This window comes from Pan paniscus, chromosome 4 (assembly GCF_029289425.2).
Source record: "Pan paniscus chromosome 4, NHGRI_mPanPan1-v2.0_pri, whole genome shotgun sequence".
NCBI lineage: Eukaryota > Metazoa > Chordata > Mammalia > Primates > Hominidae > Pan > Pan paniscus.
The window spans coordinates 49857896-49879680 of NC_073253.2; positions in this window are offsets into that span (position 1 = coordinate 49857896).

Sequence of the window (21785 nt, forward strand, 5' to 3'; positions counted from 1 at the left end):
ATATCTAAAATATATAAGGAACTCACAAAAATTAATAGCATTATACACACACACAAACATATATATATATATATTTAAAATGCTATTGAGATGTGTGAGTTCCTATATGTGTGTGTGATATAAAATACTATTGAGTTCTGTGAGTTCCTTGCATATTTTAGATATTAATTTTTTCAAAGACAATATACAAATGGCCAATGGGTATATGAAAAGATGCTCAGGATCACTAATCAGGGAACTGCAAATTAAAAGCACAGTAAGACATAATTTCACACCTGTTAGGATGGCTATAGCCAAAAAGACAAAATGTAACAAGTGTTGGTGAGGATGTGGAAAACCTGGAACTCTTGTATACTGTTTATGGAATGTAAATTGGTGTAGCTGCTATTAAAAACAGTATAAAATTACTCAAAAATTGAAAATATAACTACCATAAGATCTAGCAATCTCACTTCTGGATATTTACCCAAAAGAATTAAAATCAATATCTCAAAGAGATATGAGCACTATTCACAATAGCCAAGAAGTTAAAATAACCTAAATGTCCATCAATGGATGAATGAATTTTTAAAAATGTGCTGTATACATATAATGGAATATTCAGCCTTAAAAAAAAGGAGATTCTGCAATATGTGATAGCATGGGTGAACTTTGATGACATTATGTTAAATGAAATAAGCCAGTCATAGAATATATGCTACATGATTCCACTTATATGACGTAAGTAAAACAGTCAAACTCATAGAGGAAACATACTCTATGGTGTTGTTATTTTGCTAACAACAACAATAACCAAAACAAAATACATTAAAAGACAGTAAAAGTAAGAAGAGGGAATGAAGAGTTCTTAAACTCTCTTCATTATCAAATCATATCCTAAGGAGTGGATCTGATATCAAGCATTACTTTTGTGAACTTAAGCTAAAATGTTGCTGTTCTTAAGGATATTTTTCTGAGAAGCTTTATGCTTAATTGTGGAAGAAAGGGCTTGTTTCTACTGATGGAAGTTATGACAGAAGCCAATAAGTTGAACATTTATTTTGGGAATACCTCATGGGTTGATTACAGACAATCTCTGACTTATGGATGGTTCAACTTAATGCATTTTTGACTTTAGGATGCTGTGAAAGGGATACACATTCAGTAGAAAGTTTACTTCAAGTACCCATACAACCATTCTGTTTTTCACGTTCAGTATAGTATTCAAAAAATTGCACAAGATATTCAACACTTTGTTGTAAAATAGGCTTCATGTTAGATAATTTTGCCTAACTGTAGGCTAATGGAGATGTTCTGGGCACCTTTGAGGTAGGCTAGGCTAAGTATTGTGTTCAGTAGATTAGGTGTATTAGATGCATTTTCAACTCACAGTATTTTCAAACTACGATGGGTTTATCAGGATGTAACTCTACTGAGGAGCTTCTTTCTATTCTGCCCTACTTATACTAACAGGGGGAAAGGTAATTTGTATTAAATGGTAACATTGCATTTGTACTTAAGCATAGTATCTTTGTAGCCTCTTGCTATGATGACTAAACTAGCTGTAGGTGAACCCACAGCCCTCAACAGACATTACATATATCATTAGATATACAAGTAAATTATAAAGTCATATATATGCATGTTTTCTGCTGATGTGTTTGCCTTTAACCTGAAAATAAAATGCTTGTAAGAATAGCTGTTGAAAGTCTATTTTCATGATAATTGCATAGTCTTATTTTACTGAGAGGCGCCATAACTATCTTTGCCAATAGTTATATTTTATAGCCAACTTAATGCTTGAAATCACTGTAAAGATGATTTTTCTGCCTGGAATTGCTCATAAAGAATGATAACCCCGGTGCCTGGAGCTTGTTGGGATCTTATGAGATTTGGTCTAGCTAGGTGGTTTGTATTTTATGCCAGTCATAATTCAAGGGTTGTAGGGTATAGTTTTATTTTGACCTGATCGGGCAATCATTTCTGTTCTCACACAAGTATTCTTCTTGATAATGGCTCCATTTAGTGGTTTAAATCAGACATAAACTTATTGACATCGCTGGATGGTTTAAAAAAATTTTACTTTCTGATATCTTTGAAGAAGAGGAAAGGGATCAGTGATCCTTTTTCAAGGAGGCATTCAGAGTTCTTGAAACCATTATATCTAGGTGGTTTCACATCAAGTTGCAAGTGCTTCCTTTGTGGCCTTTCCAGCTGTAGCTGGCTAAGCTATTTATTCATTCACTCAACAAAAAGTTATTGAATGCATGCCATGTGCCAGGCTCTGTTCTAGCTCTTGAGGCTATAGTGGTGAACAAAACAGATGAAAAAAGTCCCTACCTTTAAGAAACTTATTTGTTAGCAGGGATAGAAATTATGGGCAAGGTAAATAGCATATTAGATACTGACCAAGAGTTAGAAGAAAAATAAAGCTGGGAAGCATTGGGAAAAGGTTTGTAGTTTACATAATATGATCAGGGAAGGCCAACTGGAGAAGGTGACTTTTGCACAAAGACTTGATGTGAGAAATAAGGTACATGGATAGTTCATGGAGGGTTATTCCTGGCAGAGGGAATAGCAAGTAACAAAGCTCTGAGGCAGGAGCAGTACTGGTATGTTTGAGGAACAGTGAAGATGAGGCCAGGGGTGCTGGAACTGAACGTATAAACAAAAGTAGTAGGAGCTGAGGTAATGACAGGGGCTGGGAACAGATTAGGTAGAGCCTTATAGGCCATGGTTAAATCTCCCTTTTCAACTCAAGAGAAAAATTATCGAGGGCCAACAAGAAATTCAATTTCTACTTTCCAAAATATTACTGATGCCAGGCATGTTTTCTGAGTACCAAAACATACTTCTTCCCATTAGCACTGTGGAATACCTTGATTTTCTTTTATTAATGAAAATAAAGACTAATGTCTGTTTGGTGTTGTGTCTAAATTTCCTAATTAAAATTAATTTTTGAGCAGTTACAATTTTCTTGGTTCTTTGCTATTTCCTTCATGTTCTCAAAGCAGAAAGGCTTTCATTCTGCCTCCTGGGAAGTATTACAAAAGCAGTTATTCCTATATTATGTTGTTGAATCTTGAAATGTCAAATAACTGACTCAGAGTCAGGGATTATGACCTTGATCAGTTTAATCTCAGTTTTGTATTTGAGATTATTCAAATACTGAGCACTCAATAAATTACATGGCATCGAATAGAATTAATTCAATCCTAAGTATAGATGGCCTAATTCTCCTTGAACTAGTACTTCATTTAACTTGAAGACCAAATATATAAGTAGTTCCTGTAATGTGTGAATGCATGAGGAAGGTATTTCTGAAATGAAAAGCTGGAAATGGTGGAGAAAGTCTACTTGCTAAAGCTCCCTCTTTTAAAGACATCCACCTGCCTCTCCTGATATCTTCCTACTATTGCTTAATTACTGTATACATTAGGGATGCACTTTTTCCTACTGAAATATAAGCACCACAAAGAAAGAAACTGTGACTGATTTATAATCAATCATGCTATCCTAGAGCTTCATATGGTGCCAGGTCCATTGTAGGCACTTGTATTAGTCTGTTCTCATGCTGCTATGAAGAAATACCTGAGACTGGGTAATTTACAGAGAAGAGGTTTAATTGACTCACAGTTGAGCATGGCTGGGGAGGCCTCAGGAAACTTACAATCATGGCAAAAGGCACCTTTTCACAGGGCAGCAGGAGAGAGAATGAGAGACAAGCAAAGGGGGAAAAGCCCCATTCTAAAACCATCACCCCCATAATTCAATTACCTCCCACTGAGTCCCTCCCATGACACATGGAGATTATGGGAACAACAGTTCAAGATGAAATTTGGGTGGGGACACAGCCAAACCATATCATTCCACCCCTGGCCCCTCCCAGATCTCATGTCCTCACATTTCAAAACACAATCATGCCTTTCCTACAGTCCCGCAAAGTCTTAGCTCATTCCAGCATTAACCCAAAAGTACAAGTCTAAAGTCTTATTTGAGACAAGGCAAGTCCCTTCTGCCTATGAGGCTGTGGAATTGAAAGCAAGTTAGTTACTTCTTAAATACAATGGGGATACAGGCATTGGGTAAATACACCCATTCCAAATGAGAGAAATTGGCCAAAATGAAGGGGCTACAGGCCCCATGTAAGTCTGAAATCCAGCAGGGCAGTCAAATCTTAAAGCTCCGAAATGATCTCCTTTGACTGCATGTCTCACATCCAGGTCACACTGATGCAAGATGTGGGCTCCCATGGCCTTGGGCAGCTCCACCCCCGTGGCTGTGCAGGGTACAGCACCCCTCCTGGCTGCTTTCACAGGCTGGCATTAAGTGTCTGCAGATTTTCCAGGTACATGGTGCAAGCTGTTGGTGGATCTACCATTCTGGGTTCTGGAGGATGGTGGCCCTCTTCTAACAGCTTCACTAGACAGTATCCAGTAGGGACTCTGTGTGGGGCACTGACCCCACATTTGTCTTCCACACTGCCTCGCAGAAGTTCTCTGTGAGGGCTCCATCCCCACAGAAAACTTCTGCCTGGAACATCCAGGCATTTTCATACATCCTCTGAAATCTAGATGGAGGTTTCCAAACCTTGATTTTGACTTCTATGTACCCACAGACCCAACACCACATGGAAGCTGCCAAGGCTTAGGGCTTGCACCCTCTGAAGTAATGACCTGAGTTCTACATTGGCCACTTTTAGCCAAGGCTGAGAGGCAGGGCACCAAGTCCTGAGACTACACAAAGCAGCAAGGCCCTGGGCCTGGCCCGCAAAACCTTTTTTTCTCCTAGGCCTCTGGGCCTGTGATGAGAGGGGCTTCCATGAAGACCTCTGACATGCCATGGGGCCTTTTTTCCCATTGTCTTGGTGATTAACATTTGGCTCCTCGTTACTTATGCAAATTTCTGCAGCTGGCTTGAATTTCTCCTCAGAATTTTTTTTTTCTATTGCATCATCAGGCTGCAAATTTTCCATATTTTATATTCTGCTTCCCTTTAAACATAAGTTCCAATTCCAAACCATATCTTTATGAATACATAAAACTGAATGCTTTTAACAGTGCCCAAGTCACACCTTGAATGCTTTGCTGCTTGGAAATTTCTTCTGCCAGATACCCTAAATAATCTCTCTCAAGTTCAAAGTTTCACAGATCTCTAGGTCAGGGGCAAAATGCCTCCAGTCTCTTTGCTAAAACATAGCAAGTGTCACCTTTATTCCAGTTCCCAACAAGTTCCTCATCTCCATGTGAGACCACCTCAGCCTAGACTTCATTGTCCATATTGCTATTAGCATTTTGGTCAAAGCCATTCAACAAGTCTCTAGGAAGTTCTAAACTTTCCCACATCTTCCTGTCTTCTTCTGAGCCCTCCAAACCATTCCAACCTCTGCCTGTTACCTGGTTCCAAAGTCACTTTCACAGTTTTGGGTATCTTTACAGCAGCACCCCACTTCTAGTACCAATTTACTGTATTAGTTCATTCTCACGGTGCTATGAAGAAATGCCTGAGACTGGGTAATTTATAAAGAAAAGAGGTTTAATTGACTCACAGTTCCACATGGCTGGGGAGGCCTCAGGAAACTTACAATCATGGCAGAAGGCACCTCTTCACAGGGTGGCAGGAGACAGAATGAGTGACAAGCAAATGGGAAAAACCCCTTATAAAACCATCATCCCCATGATTCAATGATCTCCCACTAAGTTTCTCCCATGACACATGGGGCTTATGGAAACTACAATTCAAGATGAGATTTGGGTGGGGTCACAGCCAAATCATATCAGCACTCAAAATAGTTAATGAATGAATTCATGAATTTAAATATAAGGCATTCTCTTTTTATTCTTCTGACTTCCCTCAAAAATTTTTACCCTGGAACCTAATACAGAATTTTCTGCTTCTTTTTTTAAATGTAATTTTTCTTAAAGTTTTTTGTAAGTATGGAGTCTTGCTATGTTCCTCAGCCTGGTCTCAAACTCTTGGACTTTAGTGATCCTCCCACCTAAGCCTCCCAAAGTGCTAGGATTATAGGTGTGAGTCACTGTGCTTGGCTTTAAGGCAATTAAATAATTATTAAAACAATATAAACCTGGGACAAGTAAGAAATTGGCAAGCAGTAATGCTATCAACATATAGACTTTGGGTTGTGATTTCTTGAAAAAAATCCCATGGAGGAAGTTGATTTGAGGAAGTTCATTCACTCAACTTAGACCAATCTTCTACATGTAGCTTGGGGGAAAAAAAATCAACAGCAACATTAAAAAAAACCCAGCAAGCACTTGTGGCTTACAATATTATGTTGTTTTCTTTAATGCCTAAATCGCTCTTTCAATTCATTTTGCTCACAGTGGAGGCCTCACTGTACCCATTTGCCCTTCACTACTTAGTACAAGTGTGGTACAGATGCATAGATACAGTGCAAGTAGACCTGGGAGTAAATTCATGTCTCACCAACAAAGCCTCAGTTTAAAAAGTGAGGTCAGGAGTTTCTAACTCATAGGAATGTTAAGATTAATTGAAATAAGATATGTCAAGTGCCAGCTTAGAGCTTGGAATGTGGAAGCCCACTGAAAGCCTTGCTTCCTCCTCCCTTCAAATGGTGGCTCAGCAGACCTGAATGACCTTTGTTCCTTCTTTTCTACTATTCCCTGGGCCATGTGAACCTACTGGACATTTAGGATTAAAAGGCATAGAGTTATATATGGAAGTAAGGTGGAACAATGGGAGTAGGGAGGAAATTAAGGAAAAGGGATAGAGTAAGGGAGAGAGAGGCAAAGAACAAAAAATAAAGGACAGGGTTCTTAGGGAAGCCATGGTTCAGGCATGATGGGATTATTTAAATAACTTTCTAATATGATTCCTTGCCTCTAATCATCTATCTTTGTAATGCAATCTTTACACTGCAACCATAGTTATTTTCTTCATTGGTTCATGCCATTTCTTATTCCATTACCTCCATCCCAAATCCACATTTACAGCCCTCTAAACAATTCCTATGCAGATTGTTTATGATTTTCTAAAAATAACATGACCTCTTCTGCCTTTATTAATTTGAGAATGCTCGTGTTTTGTTGAAATACTACTCAATTTGTCATTTTTAGCTCATGGACACTGGCTTTCTCATAAAATAGGCTCAATTCTTCCAGGTAGAACAAATGGCTTTTTATTGCTTACTCCTATAGAACTTGGTACATACTTTGATTATTATACTTATTTTGTCTGCCTTTATTAATATGAAAGGCATGATTATTAATCATCTTAGTCTCTGAAGTCATGAGTCTATAAGGGGAAACAAAAATTATAAAACATGAATAGAGTCAATAATTAGCTGACAGTTTATAATATTAACCCCAACTCTTCTAAAACTTCTCTTCATTTATCATAAATAATATCTACCTATCACCATAATATCTTTGACATTTCCCCTCTGGTTGTTGGATGCTATAAACATTCCATAATATAATTTAGATATGATGTTAATGAACTGCTGTGAAATTTCATGAACCCCAAAATATAGGAAATCATGAAGTCCAGATAAATGCTGAAATAAACACAAAACTATTCATAAGATGAAATTAACAAGGATGATGACAAGAGCATCAAAGGAGAATAATTTGTATACCCAGGCATTAGAAAATTGGTGAACCTGGCCAACATTCTTACAAATGAGATCATCTTTGCAAAAATGTTATAAAAATTCAAATGGGATATGAAGGTTGCCATACTATACATTTTGTAGAAAAAAAATTTCCCGTAAAAACCCAACACAAAATTTATCCTTTGTTGCAATTATAACCTACATTTTGTTAAACATGAGATAAAATAACATTTTATCATGACTCTGAGTTTCCTTTTTTAAAGATCAAATCCAGGCCAAAACTTTTTTTTTGACTGTATTTATTCTATGAATTTTTGTTTCCTCCATTTGGAGGCCTCTTTCCAGGTAACAATTGTCCTGGGAAAACAAACTCTTCCTGTAGTTAGTTATTTGTAGACCATTGGAAGCCATTAGAATGTCAGCTCCATGAAAACAACTACCATGTGTTCACCAGCCAACATAATGCCTGGCACATAAACACTAAAATTCCATTTTGTGTGAGCCAGACACTATCTCAGCACTTTACAAAGATGAGGCTCACTAAATCATCAATATAATTATTGGAGGTAGGTATTATTATTACCTTTATTTTACTAAGGCACAGAGAGATTAAGTAACTTGTCCAAGGTCACACAGCTTGTAAGTGGTAGAGCTTAAAATTAAACCCGAGCAGTTTGGTTCCAAAATCTATTCTCCACTATGTTGTCTCTGCTGCCCATAGATGTTTGTAGAATAAGTTAAGCTTTGAATGTGTAATAGTCTATCTGAGTATAATAATGAAGTTTTCAGGTCAGACTCAAATGAGCTCTGAGGAGGAGGGAGATCCATTAAGGAGGCTTATGATAGTTTATAAGAAACTCTAGAAGAAAAATGCAAACACAAAACCAAAAACCTCCAAAACTTCTCCAATGAATCTAAGACCCTCTGGCCCCTTTCAACATATTATTTTATTCCATTTGTATCCTCATTATTTTAAAAAAATATTGATAACCACATTTATTTTCTTAAATAGAGACAGGGTCTCACTATGTTCCCCAGGCTGGCCTTAAACTCCTGGGCTCAAGTGACCCTCCTGCCTCAGCCTCCCAAAGTGCTGGGATTACAGGCATGAGCCACCATACCCAGACTTCATTTTTTTAAATTATAAAATAGAATGTATAAAATGTAAATATTACTGAAATACCTTATGCATATTTCACCAACTATGTTTTCTACTACCTATAGATACATCCTGCATTATAGCCTGAATTGCTTTGCCGTAAGTCCTCTATTGACAGTACTATTTGGTTTCACAGTGGGAATGGTACAGGCTAAAAAAAGATCAAGACTTATTTACTTTCTCTGTATGGCACTTGGCCTGGGGACCAGCAGCAGACCAATGCTGGAATCCCCTTTCCATTTTCATACTCCACCTAGGGTGCACTTGAGGTTTTTTTTGCTCCCACAGTTTTCTCCAGCAGCCTCAACCTTATCTCACTTTACAGCAACCTATTCTTTTCTAGAACTTTGTTTAGTTTTTACTTCTGTGCCTCAATCTTTTAGGAACCTGCTCTCTGCTGGCTGACAGACAGATGCCTAATTTGATGGTCTACCCAGGACTCCCGGGTTTCCTGAGTTGTCTCAGCAGTTAGAGGTAGGATGATTTGTGGGTAGGACTAGAGCTGGAGAAAGTAGGCAGGCTCCAGGTCCACCATATTTCTGCCAAGGAGAATACCTCACTGTTTATCTTTCTGTGTGTACTATGATGAATATGGTATTCTCAACAGATTACAGTGGAATTCCTCTTAGAGAAGGAAGTATAAAGAAGCTGCCTATGTTGGGAAAACACCTTGATATATTCCACAGAGACAGAAAGTTAGGGATGGCAGAGCCTGAACAACAAAACTATATGGTTAAACTGCTTTGCATGAGAAAGTGAACAATTTTTGTTTATTATTATTTTGTTCTAAAAAGCAGGGGAGAAAAAAGAAAGAAGAGAAAAGGGTGGGGGTTCTATTAGTCAGGCTTCTCCAAAGAAACATAACCAATAGGATATCTATTTATCTCTCTGTCTCTGTCTCTGTCTCTCTCTCTCTCTATATATATATATCTCTCTCTCTCTCTAGGATATATATATGTATTTATTATAAGAAATTGGTTCATTTGTTTAAGTCCCAAGATCTGCATTTCAGAGGACTTAGAAATACAACTGATGGTATAAGTTCCAGTCTGAGTCAAAAGGCAGGAGAAGATCAGTGTTCCAGTTTGAAGAACATTAGGCAGAGAGAGAAAATTTTCTCTTACTCAGCTTTTTGTCCCATTCAGGTCCCCAGTGGATTGAGTGAGGCCCACCCACATTAGGGAGAGCAACCTACCTTTCTCAGCCTAGCAATTAATATGTTAATCTCATCTGGAAATACCCTCTTGAGAGATATACCCAGAATAATGTTTAACCAAATATCTGGGCGCTCCGTGCCCTGGTCAAGTTGACACATAAAATGAACTAGCATAGGGGGTAAAGAAAGGTGCCAGCAAAATAGTATGAGGTAGGAGACTGTTGTGGTGAAAGAATAGTGGAAAGTTCCCTGTGGAGGGGCAAAAGAAAGAACTTTCTAGAAGGAATAATTTTTGAAGCCAACTTTTATGTTTCCTCAATAATTTGAAAAAATTTAACCCCAAATGATTTGTGTGAGTATGGTGAGTACTGAAAATCATGAGGAGAATGTTTTCACATCAGCACAACACAGAACATAAGCAGCATGTATGCCGGAGGTGTCTGTCTCCAAGCAAAGTATACCATACCCCACCCAGTCCCAAGAAGTCATAGGTATCTTTGCACTGCCACAGAGTGGGGAATTCAGGGGTTCAAAGCAAACTTATATATCTTGCAAAAATATTGAAGAGGCTGATTTATATGTATATTTTGTTAGAAAAAAGAGTTCCTCTGATTAAAAGTGATTTTGTGTATGTGTGTGTTTGTGTGTGTGTCTGTTTCTAAAACCACAGAACCCTAATCCATGCTACTCAAAAAAGTTCATTTGCTCAAATTATTTTCCAGCCAGGAGCATACTTAGGGATGATAAAGAGACTTTGTGATGATGAACTCAGACAAATAGTGGAAACTCTAGAGGACAAAGGCTGTGTCTCAGCACCAAGCATATGCCTGGAAAATAGTAGAGGTGCCAATTAATAGTCATTGGATACAATCAAGCATTTAAGACAGTCACTTTCCTGGCTAGTATGGTCTTGCTCTTGGTAAAGTCTCCTTATGGCACAAATTAAGTCTGCCTTTAATACCAACCTCAGTGGAAAATTAAATATTTGCTGCTGATCTCTCCTCACTGGCTCATGAAGAAGCTTCCCTCCTGCTGATTTTAATGATGTTTATGTGTGCAACATTAATACTGTGGTAATTAGTGCTATAAAACTCTATAGGAAGTGTTTCAATTTTGCTGCTCACAGGTATTGAGATCTCCCCTAATGAGATTTATTGTAGAGCTTTTATCTGTTTTTGTTCAATGATTCATTTTTGGGAAGAGTTTCCCTCATATACACTTATAAGCATATAGTTGAGACAGAAAAGGAGACAAAGCTCCCCCTCTTTCTCTTTGCCTCTGCCTGAAAATCATCCAGAACATTTATTAACTGTTGGGATGAAAGTATCGGAGAATGATGGACAGGGAAGAAAGATGCTGCCACTCCAATGTTTCGGGTCTCACTGGGTTCCCTGCTCTCACTTTCCTCCTCTCCCCACAAATGTGCCCAATCTTTTCACCTGTAGGCTCGTTGCAACCAGGGCCAACCTGGTCAGTCAGAGCCGGGTGGGGTATGGAGTAGTCCTTTAGATCAATACTTATTTTTTTTTTCCTTTAAAAAACACCCTCCACGGCTGGGCAAAGTGGCTCACGCTTGTAATCCCAGCACTTTGAAAGGCTGAGGCGGGTGGATCATGAAGTCAGGAGCTCAAGACTATCCTGGCTAACACAGTGAAACCCTGTCTCTACTAAAAATACAAAAAATTAGCCAGGTATGGTGGCATGCACCTATAGTCCCAGCTACTTAGGAGGCTGAGGCAGGAGAATTGCTTGAATCTGGGAGACAGAGGTTGCAGTGAGCTGAGATCGTGCCACTGCCCTCCAGCCTAGGCGACATGGGGAGACTCCGTCTCAAAAACAAAACAAAACCAAAAAAACTCCAAAAAACAAAAAAACAGAAAAACACCCTCCACTTCTCTCTCTTATGACTACAAAGAGTAGATTTAGGTTTTTTGTAACTTGATGTGTTATAGTCACTACTTACAGATTCAGCCAGCTCTAAAAACACACCCCATGGCTTGTTCAGGGACCATGTTTCCTTGTATGGGAACCAAATCATTGTGTTATTTCTTGGGCTTGACTTGTTAATTTTTATCGTACATCTAGTCATTCAGCTCTTCCTCTTTCTAACCTTTATTCCCCACTCTGAATTCGGCTAATCTACATTCCACTTCCCACACTTTACCTCAACAGGTTAGAGCTCCAGTGAACTATGTTTTGGGTGGGTTGAGTGAGCATGACAGGCCTACAGGTGCTCTGAAAAGTGATTTCTAGGAGCAAAACAGAAACTAAACCTAACAATTCCAAAAGCATTTTCCCATTTTTTTTCTATATAAACAGTTACATTGAATTAGAGTCTGAAATCTTCTTTGATTAATAGTATTATGGAATACTATCAAAAATGCAAATTTCACCAATTGTCCCTTAAGCTTAAAAATTATTCTTTTATTCCAGGGTCCACTTAAAAATTGCTCATTGTATTTAGTTTTTATATCTCTTTGGTTTCTTTTTTGTGAGATTTGTTTGTTTTTCATGACATTCACTTTCTACTGTCTTTGAAGTTCATTATCTCCAGAAACCAGATCATATGCTGCTTGTCTGCTCCTGCTCCTTTTGTTTCTTATCTGTTCCTCCTCTGGAGTCTTCATCATTCATATCCCTCTAGACCAGGTCCAGTACCTGGTAATATAACTGTGCAGACTTTATACTATAACTGCCACTGTCTTCTGAAAACATAGGGTAGAGGAGAAGATTTGGGTGTAAACACACAAACACATAGATAAACACATAGACGCATGCATAAGACCCTTCTCTCCTCTGGGATTTCTCTTCTGGAGCTGTTCATTATCAGACCAGTAATGCAGGAATTTTTCAGTGCTGCTTTGCCAGCTGGACCACACTGTCCAGGGCCTCATGGTCCAGGGCTTTCAGCTGTCCAGAGCCTTACTCAGCTCTGAGATCACTGCTGGAGGTATCATGCCCACTTGGCCTGGTGGGCTGCACTTGACTTGTGCTCCAGCCTGTGGCTGGAGTGGGCATGCCACAACCGGCTTCCACCTTGGACACTGGAATCTGGATGAGGGGAATGCAGTAGCACCCAAAAAACTTGAAGACGTCAGGAAACCTGGAACTCCAAAGGGGGTGTTGTTCCCACTGCCTGCACCTTGGTGAGTGGGGGCATGTTAAGAGCTCTTTCATTCCCATTGCCCCACTCCATCCCACTGTTCCTGGGCTGGTCTGGCCCCACTGCAGCTTCCTGTTGCATGGGGTGTCTGCCAGGTGCCAGCAGAAGGCAGAGGGCTACAGTGTAACAGCCTTTTTCGTACCTGTGTTCAATGGGTTCTGAGCTCTTGTCCCATGTCCAAGAAGAATGAGGTTATGCTGACAACTGGAGGTTGAGCAGGGCAGAGAGTTTTACTGAGTGATGGAACAGTTTTCAGTGGAAAGGGGACTTGAAGGGGATAGCCTCGTACCCAAAGTTGGGTAGCTCTCCCAAGTGTGGCTGAGTCCGGGGGTTTTATGGGCTCAGAATGGGGGACTGTGTGCTGATTGGTTTGTGAGTATACAAAAAGTGTAAAAAAGGAACCACTCAAAGATGGGCATCACAGTGTAAAAAACCAATTAGGGAAGGGTAGGTATATGTAAAATAGGTGAAGGGTAGGGCTCAATCAGAAGAAAGCATGCTGATTGGGAAGAGTGGTTCTCAATCTAGTCTGTAGATTTATGCAAGATTTGTAGCTCGATTTTCAGGCTTTAACTTGTCTTTAGTTTGAAGGTTGTGTTTCACTGAGGATGCTCCCCTGTCTGCCTAGGGTTTGTCTGCCTCCAGCTGCTATCACCAGGAACCCAGGACAAGAGAAACTGAGAATCCTCTCTGGTTGCCAAGGGTTACACTTATATCCCACTTGAAATGTTAAGTAATAACTGCAGCTTCTGGGTGATGGGCAGATGCTGGCCTGGCAAATGTCTGTAAGACTTCAATTCAGCATCTTTCCAGAAGATAATCTTTAAATACAGTGATGGCTCAGAAAGGCTGAAGGCATTTTTATTGCAGAGAGAGATTTTTAGCTTGTCAGGAAAATATTTCTTTTCAGGAGAAAGACAATAAATTCATGCATGATAAAAGCTTGTCAGAACTCTTCCCCAGAGCCTAAAAGAGACACTATCAGGCCATACATTGATAGGGAAACAAGGATCTGCAGTGAAAGCTATTCCAGGCTTGAGTCTAGGTTGGCTTTCAACAGACAGGGATTACCCATTACTCTCTCCTGACTTTGAAGTTGGCTCAGGTGCCTCAGGATGGCTGAAATAGCCTATGCCAGTTCTGTACTGTGTGATGGGTTACTCCATAAGTGGTTTTAAGTCTTATCCTCTCTCTAGGTTTATCTTCTTTTTAGGGGTTTCCGCTCTGCCTCATTTCTTTTCCTCAACAGAGGAGTGCTGACTATGTCACAGGCATCATATTGGGAAGGACAGAGTCATTGTCTTTTGCCTCCCATCATTCAGTCAAGCAGTAGGGCAGGGCTGTGCCTTTTATAAATCTGCTCTAGTCTTAGCCAGAGCTCAGCAAGTCTTTCTTAATTCCCAAAGGGGATTGATCCTTTATCTCTCTTTCCAATTTGCATACATTGAACTCACTGAACTACTTGAGACATCCAGGTGAGTATCTCTGAATTTTGAGAGTTTTTAAAATAAAATGCAGGTATATTCCTGTATTCCAAAATTCCCTGCCCTTTCGAAAAGCAAGAGACTTTTCTATTTTTTATTTCTAATTTTTCTGGGTACATAGTAGGTGTGTATATTTATGGGGTACATGAGATGTTTTGATACAGGCATGCAGTGCAAAATAGCACATAATTGGGAATAAAGTATCCATCCCCTCAAGCATTTATCCTTTGAGTTACAAATGATCTGATTATACCCTTAAAGTTATTTTAAAAGGTACAATTGAGTTATTATTGACTATAGTCGCTCTATTGTGCTATCAAATAGTAGGTCTTACTCATTCTTTCTATTTTTTTGGTACCCGCTAACAAACCCCACTTCCCTGCCCAACCCCACTATCCTTCCCAGCTTCTGGTAGCCATCCTTCTATTCTTTATGTCCATGAGTTCAATTGTTTTGATATTTAGATCCCACAAATAAGTGAGGACATGAATGTTTGTCTTTCTGTGCCTGGCTTATTTCACTTAACATAATAAATAATGATCTCCAGGTCCACCCATGTTGTTTCCAAATGACTGGATATCATTCTATTTTATGATTGAATAGTACTCCATTATGTATATGGACCACATTTTCTTTATTCATTCATCTGTTGATGGGCATTTAGGTTGCTTCCAAGTCTTAGCTATTGTGAACAGTGCTGCAATAAACATTGGAGTGCAGATATCTTTTTGATGTACTAATTTCCTTTCTTTTGGGTATACCCAGCAATGGGATTAATGTGTCATATGGTAGCTCAATTTTTAGTTTTTTGGGGAACCTCCAAACTGTTCTCCATAGTGGCTGTACTAATTTGCATTCCCACCAACAGTGTACAAGGGTTTCCTTTTCTTACATTCTGCCAGAATTTGTTATTGCCTATCTTTTGTACCGGGACAGAACGAGGTCCAGCTGCTTGTTCTCATGGTCCAAGCAGACTGGGAAAGAAGGGAGTTTATTTCTGCAACTAGTTATAGGGAGCAGGTTGGAGTAACTTACCAGACCAACTCAAAAGTTATAAATTTTTCTTCAGTGCTTATATATATTCTAAGCTCTATGCCCACGTCTGGGAGTGTACCTACAAGTGGGAGTGTCTCATCCAATCTATATCTAATCTTTAACTAGGGTCTAGGATCTGGAAAGCTTTCTCCAGAGTCTTGGAAAGTTTCTTAATCTTAAATGGGCCCTGGTATGAGATGTATGTGTAAGAAAGATTTATTATTTGATCAGACTTTAGGGTCTGAGAAAACCCAGGATGTGTTGTAACGAGTTTGTTTTCACATTCCAGCTCTTGTACTCAGGTATCAATTTCTCCAGTTCTTTAATGTTTAATTGGTACATTCACCAGCATTATAGTAAAGGGTTAGTGGAAACTGACTGTTGTGGTTGCTAATGGAACACCTGGCCTGCCACATTTTGGATATAAGCCCTTTTAATTGGGGTGAAATGATATCTCATTGTAGTTTTGATTTGCATTTCTCTGATGGTCAATGATGTTGGCACCTTTTAAAATGCCTGTTTGCCATTCGTATGTCTTTTGAAAAATGTCCGTTTAGATCTTTTGCCTATTTTTGATCAGATTATTAGGTTTTTTTCCTATAGAGTGGTTTGAGCTCCTTATATATTCTGATTATTAATCCCTTTTCAGATGGATAATTTGCAAATATTTTCTTCCATACTGTGGGTTTTCTCTTCACTTTGTTGATTATTTCTTTTGCTGTGCAGACTATTTTTTACTTGATGTTATCCCATTTGTTCATTTTTGCTTTGGTTGCCTGTGCTTGTGGGGTTTGCTCAAGAAATTTTTTCCCAGACCAATGTCCTGAGATTTTTTCCAATTTTTTTTGTAGTGGTTTCATAGTTTGAAGTCTTAAATTTAAGTCTTTAATATATGTTAATTTTATTTTTGTATATGGTGGTAGATAGGGCTCAAGCTTAATTCTTCTACATATGGATATCTAGTTTTCCCACCACCATTTATTGAAGAGACTGTCTTTCCCACAATGTATGTTCTTCATACCTTTGTAAAAAATAAGTTCACCATAGGTATATAGATTTGTTTCTGGGTTCTCTATTCTGTTACATTGACATACATGTCTGTGTTTATGCCAGCACTGTGCTGTTTTGGTTTCTATAGCTCTGTAATATAATTTGAAGTCAAGTAATATGATTCCTCCAGTTTTGTTCTTTTTACTAAGGATAGCTTTGTCTATACTGGATTTTTAGTGGTTCCATAAAACTTTAGATTTGTTTTTTCTATTTATTTGAAGAATGTCATTGGTATTTTAATAGGAATTACATTGAATCTATAGATTGCTTTGGGTACTATAAACATTTTAACAATATTAATTCTTCCAATCCGTGAACATGGAATATTTTTCCATTTTTTGGTGTCCTCTTCAATTTCTTTTATCAGTGATTTATAGTTTTCATTATAGAGATCTTTTACTTCTTTAGTTAATTCCTAGGTATTTAATTTTATGTGTGGCTATTGAAAATGGGATTACTTTTAAATTTATTTTTCACATTGTTCATTGTTGGCCTATAGAAATGCTACTGATTTTTTACGTTGATTTTTTGTCCTGGAACTTTACTGAATTTGTTTATCACTTCTAATAGTTTTCTTGTGAAGTCTGTAGTTTTTTTCAAATATAAGACCATGTCATCTGCAAAGAACGATAATTTGACTTCTTTTCAATTTGGATGTCCTTTATATCTTTCTCTTGTCTGATTTCTCTAGCTAGGACTTCCCATACTATGTTGGATAACTGGTGAAAGTGGGCATCCTTCTGTGTTCCAGATCTTATAGAAAAGGCTTTCAGTTTTTCCCCATTCAGTGTAATACTAGTTATGGGTCTGATTTATATGGTTTTTATTATGTTGAGGTATATCCCTTCTATCCCTAGTTTTTTGAGGGTTTTTCTCTTAAAGGGATGTTGAATTGTATCAAATGGTTTTTCAGCATCAATTGAAATATTTATATGGTATTTGTCCTTTATTCTGTTGATGTGATGTATCGCATTGATTGATTTTTGAATGTGGAAACATCCTTGCATCCCAGAGATACATTCCACTTAGTCATGATGAATGATTTTTCTATGTACTGTTCAATTCAGTTTGCTAGTATTTTGTTGAGGATTTTTGCATCAATACTTATCAGAGATATTGGCCTGCAGTTTTTATTTTTGATGTCTGTCTGGTATTGATATCAGGGTAATACTGGCCCCACAGAATGAGTTTGGAAGTATTCCCTCCTCCTTTCTTTTTTGGAATTGTTTTTTATATTTATTTTTATTTTTTAAAATTTTTTAGGTGGAGTTTCACTCTGTCACCAAGGCTGTAGTGCACTGCAACCGCCGCTTCCTGGGTTCAAGCAATTCTCCTCCCTCAGCCTCCCAAGTAGCTGGGATTTCAGGTGCCCTCCTGGGATTTCAGGTGCCCACCATGCCCAGCTAATTTTGGATTTTTAGTAGAAATGAGGTTTTGTATTTTTAGTAGAAATGGGGTTTCACTACGTTTGCCAGGCTGGTTTCAAACTCCTGACCTCAAGTGATTTGCCCACCTCGGCCTCCCAAGGTGCTGGAATTATGGGCATGAGCCACCATGTCTGGCCTTTGGAATAGTTTGAGTAGGATTGTTAATATTTCTATTAAGTAGGATTGTTATTAGTCCTGGCCTTTTGTTTACTGGAGACTTCTTATTACAGCTTTGATCTTCTTACTCATTACTGGTCTGTTCAGGTTTTGGATTTCTTCATGATTCAATCTTGGTAGGTTGTGTAGGTCTAGGAATTTATTCATTTATTCTAGATTTTCCAATTTATTGGCATTTATTTGCTTATAATAGCCCTAATGACCCTTTGAATTTCTGCAGTTGTAATGTCTCTTTTGTCATTTTGATTTTATTTATTTGGATCTTCTCTCTGTTTTTCTTAGTTAGTCTTACTTAAGGCTGGTCAATTTTGTTTAACTATTTAAAAAATCAACTTTTTCATGCATTGTTCTTTTGTGTTTTTTTAATTTCAATTTTGTTTATATCTACTCCAATCCTTATTATTTCTTTTCTTCTACTAAATTTGGGTTTGGTTTGCTCTTGCTTTTCTAATTCTTTAGAATGCATCATTAGATTGTTCATTTGAAGTTTTTCCTCTTTTTTGACATAGGCACTTATAGCTATAAACTTCCCTCTGAGTACTGCTTTTGCTGTATCCCATAAGTTTTGTATGTTGTATTTCCATTATCATTTGTTTCAAAAAATTTTTAAATTTTCTTAATAGCTTTATTGATCCATTGGCATTCAGGAGCATACTAATTTCCATGTATTTTTATACTTTCCAAAATTGCTTTTTATTTATTTCTAGTTTTATTCCATTGTAATCAGAGAAGATGCTAGATATTATTTCAGTGTTTAAAAAATGTTTTAAGACTTGTTTTGTTACATAACATATGGTGTATCCCTGAGAATTATCTATGTACTGAGGAACAGAATGTGTATTCTGCAGCATTTGGATAAAATGTTCTGTAAATATTTATTAGATATATTTGGTTTATAGTGCAGATTAAGTTCAATGTTTCTTTGTTGATTTTCTGTCTGGAAGACCTGTCCAATGCTGAAAGTGGGGTGTAGAAGTTTCCAGCTATTATTGTATTGTGGCCTATGTCTCTCTTTAGCTCTAATAATATTTGCTTTCTATATCTGGGTGCTCCAGTGTTGGGCACATATATATTTACAATTGTTATATCCTCTTGCTGAATTGACCCCCTTATTATTATATAGTGACCTTCTTTGCCTCTTCTTATAGTTTTTGTCTTGGAATCTATTTTGTCTGATATAAGCATAATGACTCCTTCTCTTTTTTGTTCCATTGGCATAGAATATCTTTTTCCATCCCTTTATTTTCAGTCTATGTGTGTCTTTATAGGTGAAGTGTGTTTCTTGTAGGCAACAAATCAATAGGTCTTGTCTTTTCATCCATTCAGCCAGTCTATGTCTTCTGATTGGTGTGTTTAGTCTATTTACATTCAATGCTATTATTGATAAGTAAGAACTTACTCCTGCCATTTTGTTGTTTTCTGGTTATCTTCTGGTCTTCTCTTCTTTCTTTCCTCCCTGTCTTCCTCTAGTAAAGATGATTTTCACTTCTGATGTGATTTAGTTTCTTGCTTTGTATTTTTTGTGTCTCCATTGTATGTTTTTTGGTTTGAGGTTACTATGAGGCTTGTAAATATTATCTCATAAACCATTATTTTAACCTGATAACAACTTAACACTATTTGTACAAACAAGAAAAAAGAAAACTAATAAAAACTCTATGCCTTATCTTCATCCCCCAACTTCTTAACTTTATGTTGTTTCTACTTATATCTTATTGTACCGTATCTTGAAAAGCTGCTATAGTTATTTTTGATTTGTTCATCATTGATTCTTTCTACTTAGGATAACAGCAGTTTATACAACACAGTTACAGTGTTATAATATTCAGTGTTTTTCTGTGTACTTACCATTACTAGTGAGTTTTGAAACTTCAAATGATTTCTTACTGCTCATTAATGTCCTTTTCTTTCTGATTGAAGTGCTCCCTATAGTGTTTCTTATAGAACAGATCTGGTATTGAGATCCCTCAGCTTTTGTTTGTTGAGTAATTTTTTATTTCTCCTTCATATTTGAAGGATATTTTCACTGGATATGCTATTCTAGGGTGAAGTTTTTTTTTCTTTCAGTTCTTTAAATATGTCATGCCACTCTCTCTTGGCTTATAAGGTTTCCAGTGAAAAATCTGCTGCCAGAGATATTGGAACTCTCCTGTATGTAATTTGTTTCTTTTCTGTTACTGCTTTTAGGACCCTTTGTTGCTGACCTTTGGGAGTCTGATTATTATATGCCTCAAAGTAGACTTCTTTGGGTTAAATCTGCTTTATGTTCTGTAACCCTTTCATATTTGGATATTGATGTCTTTATCTCAGTTTGGAAAGCTCTCTGTTATCCCTCTGAATAAACCTTCTACTCCTATCTCTTTCTCTAGGTCCTCTTTACAGTCAATATCGCTTAGATTTGTCCCTTTGAGGCTATTTTCTAGATCCTTTATGCATGCTTCATTGTTTTTTATTCCTTTTTCTTTTGTCTCTTATGATTGTGTATTTTCAAATAGCCTGTCCTCAAGCTCACCAATTCTTTCTTCCCCTTGATCAATTCTGCTATTAAAGGACTCTGATGCATTCTTCAGTATGCCTATTGCAGTTTTCAGCTCCAGAATTTTTGCTTGGTTCTTTTTAAATATTTCAATCTCTTTGTTAAATTTATCTGATAGAATTCTGAATTCCTTCTCTGTGTTATCTTGAATTTCTTTGAGTTTCCTCAACACAGCTATTTTGAATTATCTGTCTGAAAGGTCACACGTCTCTGTTTCTCCAGATTTGGACTTTGGTGCCTTATTTAGTTCACTTGGTGAGGTCATGATTTCCTGGATGATGCTGATGCTAGTGGATGTTCTTCGGTGTCTGGGCATTAAAGAGTTAGGTATACATTGCAGTCTTCACTGTCTGGGCTTATTTGTAGTCATCTTTTTTGGGAAAGCTTTTCAGATATTTGAAAGGAGTTGGATGTTATGATCTAAGCTGTATCTGCTTTAGGAGACATGCCAAGCCTAGTAACACTGTTGTTCTTGCAGACTCATAGAGGTACTGCCTTGATGGTCTCGGACCAGGTCAGGGAGAATTCTCTGGATTTTCAGCCAGAGACTCTTGCTCTCTTTTCTTACTTTCCCTCAAATATACAGAGTCTCTGTCTGTTCTGAGCCACCTAAATCTGAGGGTGAAGAGATACAGCACCCCTGTGGCCATCACTACTGTGACTGTTCTGGGTCAGCCCTGAAGCCAGAACAGCATTGGGTCTCACCCAAGGCCTGCTGTAACCACTCCCTGGCTATTGTCTATGTTTGCTCAAGTCCCTGGGGCTCTTTAATTAGCAGGTGGAAAAGACATCCAGCCTGTTTTCTTCTCTTCAAGGCAGCAAGGTCACCCAGGCCTCAGGTGGATCCAGAAGTACCATCAAAGAGTCAGGGACTAAAGTCAAAAGCCTTAGAAGTCTACCTGGTGTTCTATTGTACTGTGGCTGAGCTTGCATTATGCCACAAGATGCAGTCCTTCCCACTCTTCTCTCCTTTTTCCAAAGGCAGAGGAGCCTCACCCCATAGCCATTGCCACCGCAGGCCATGA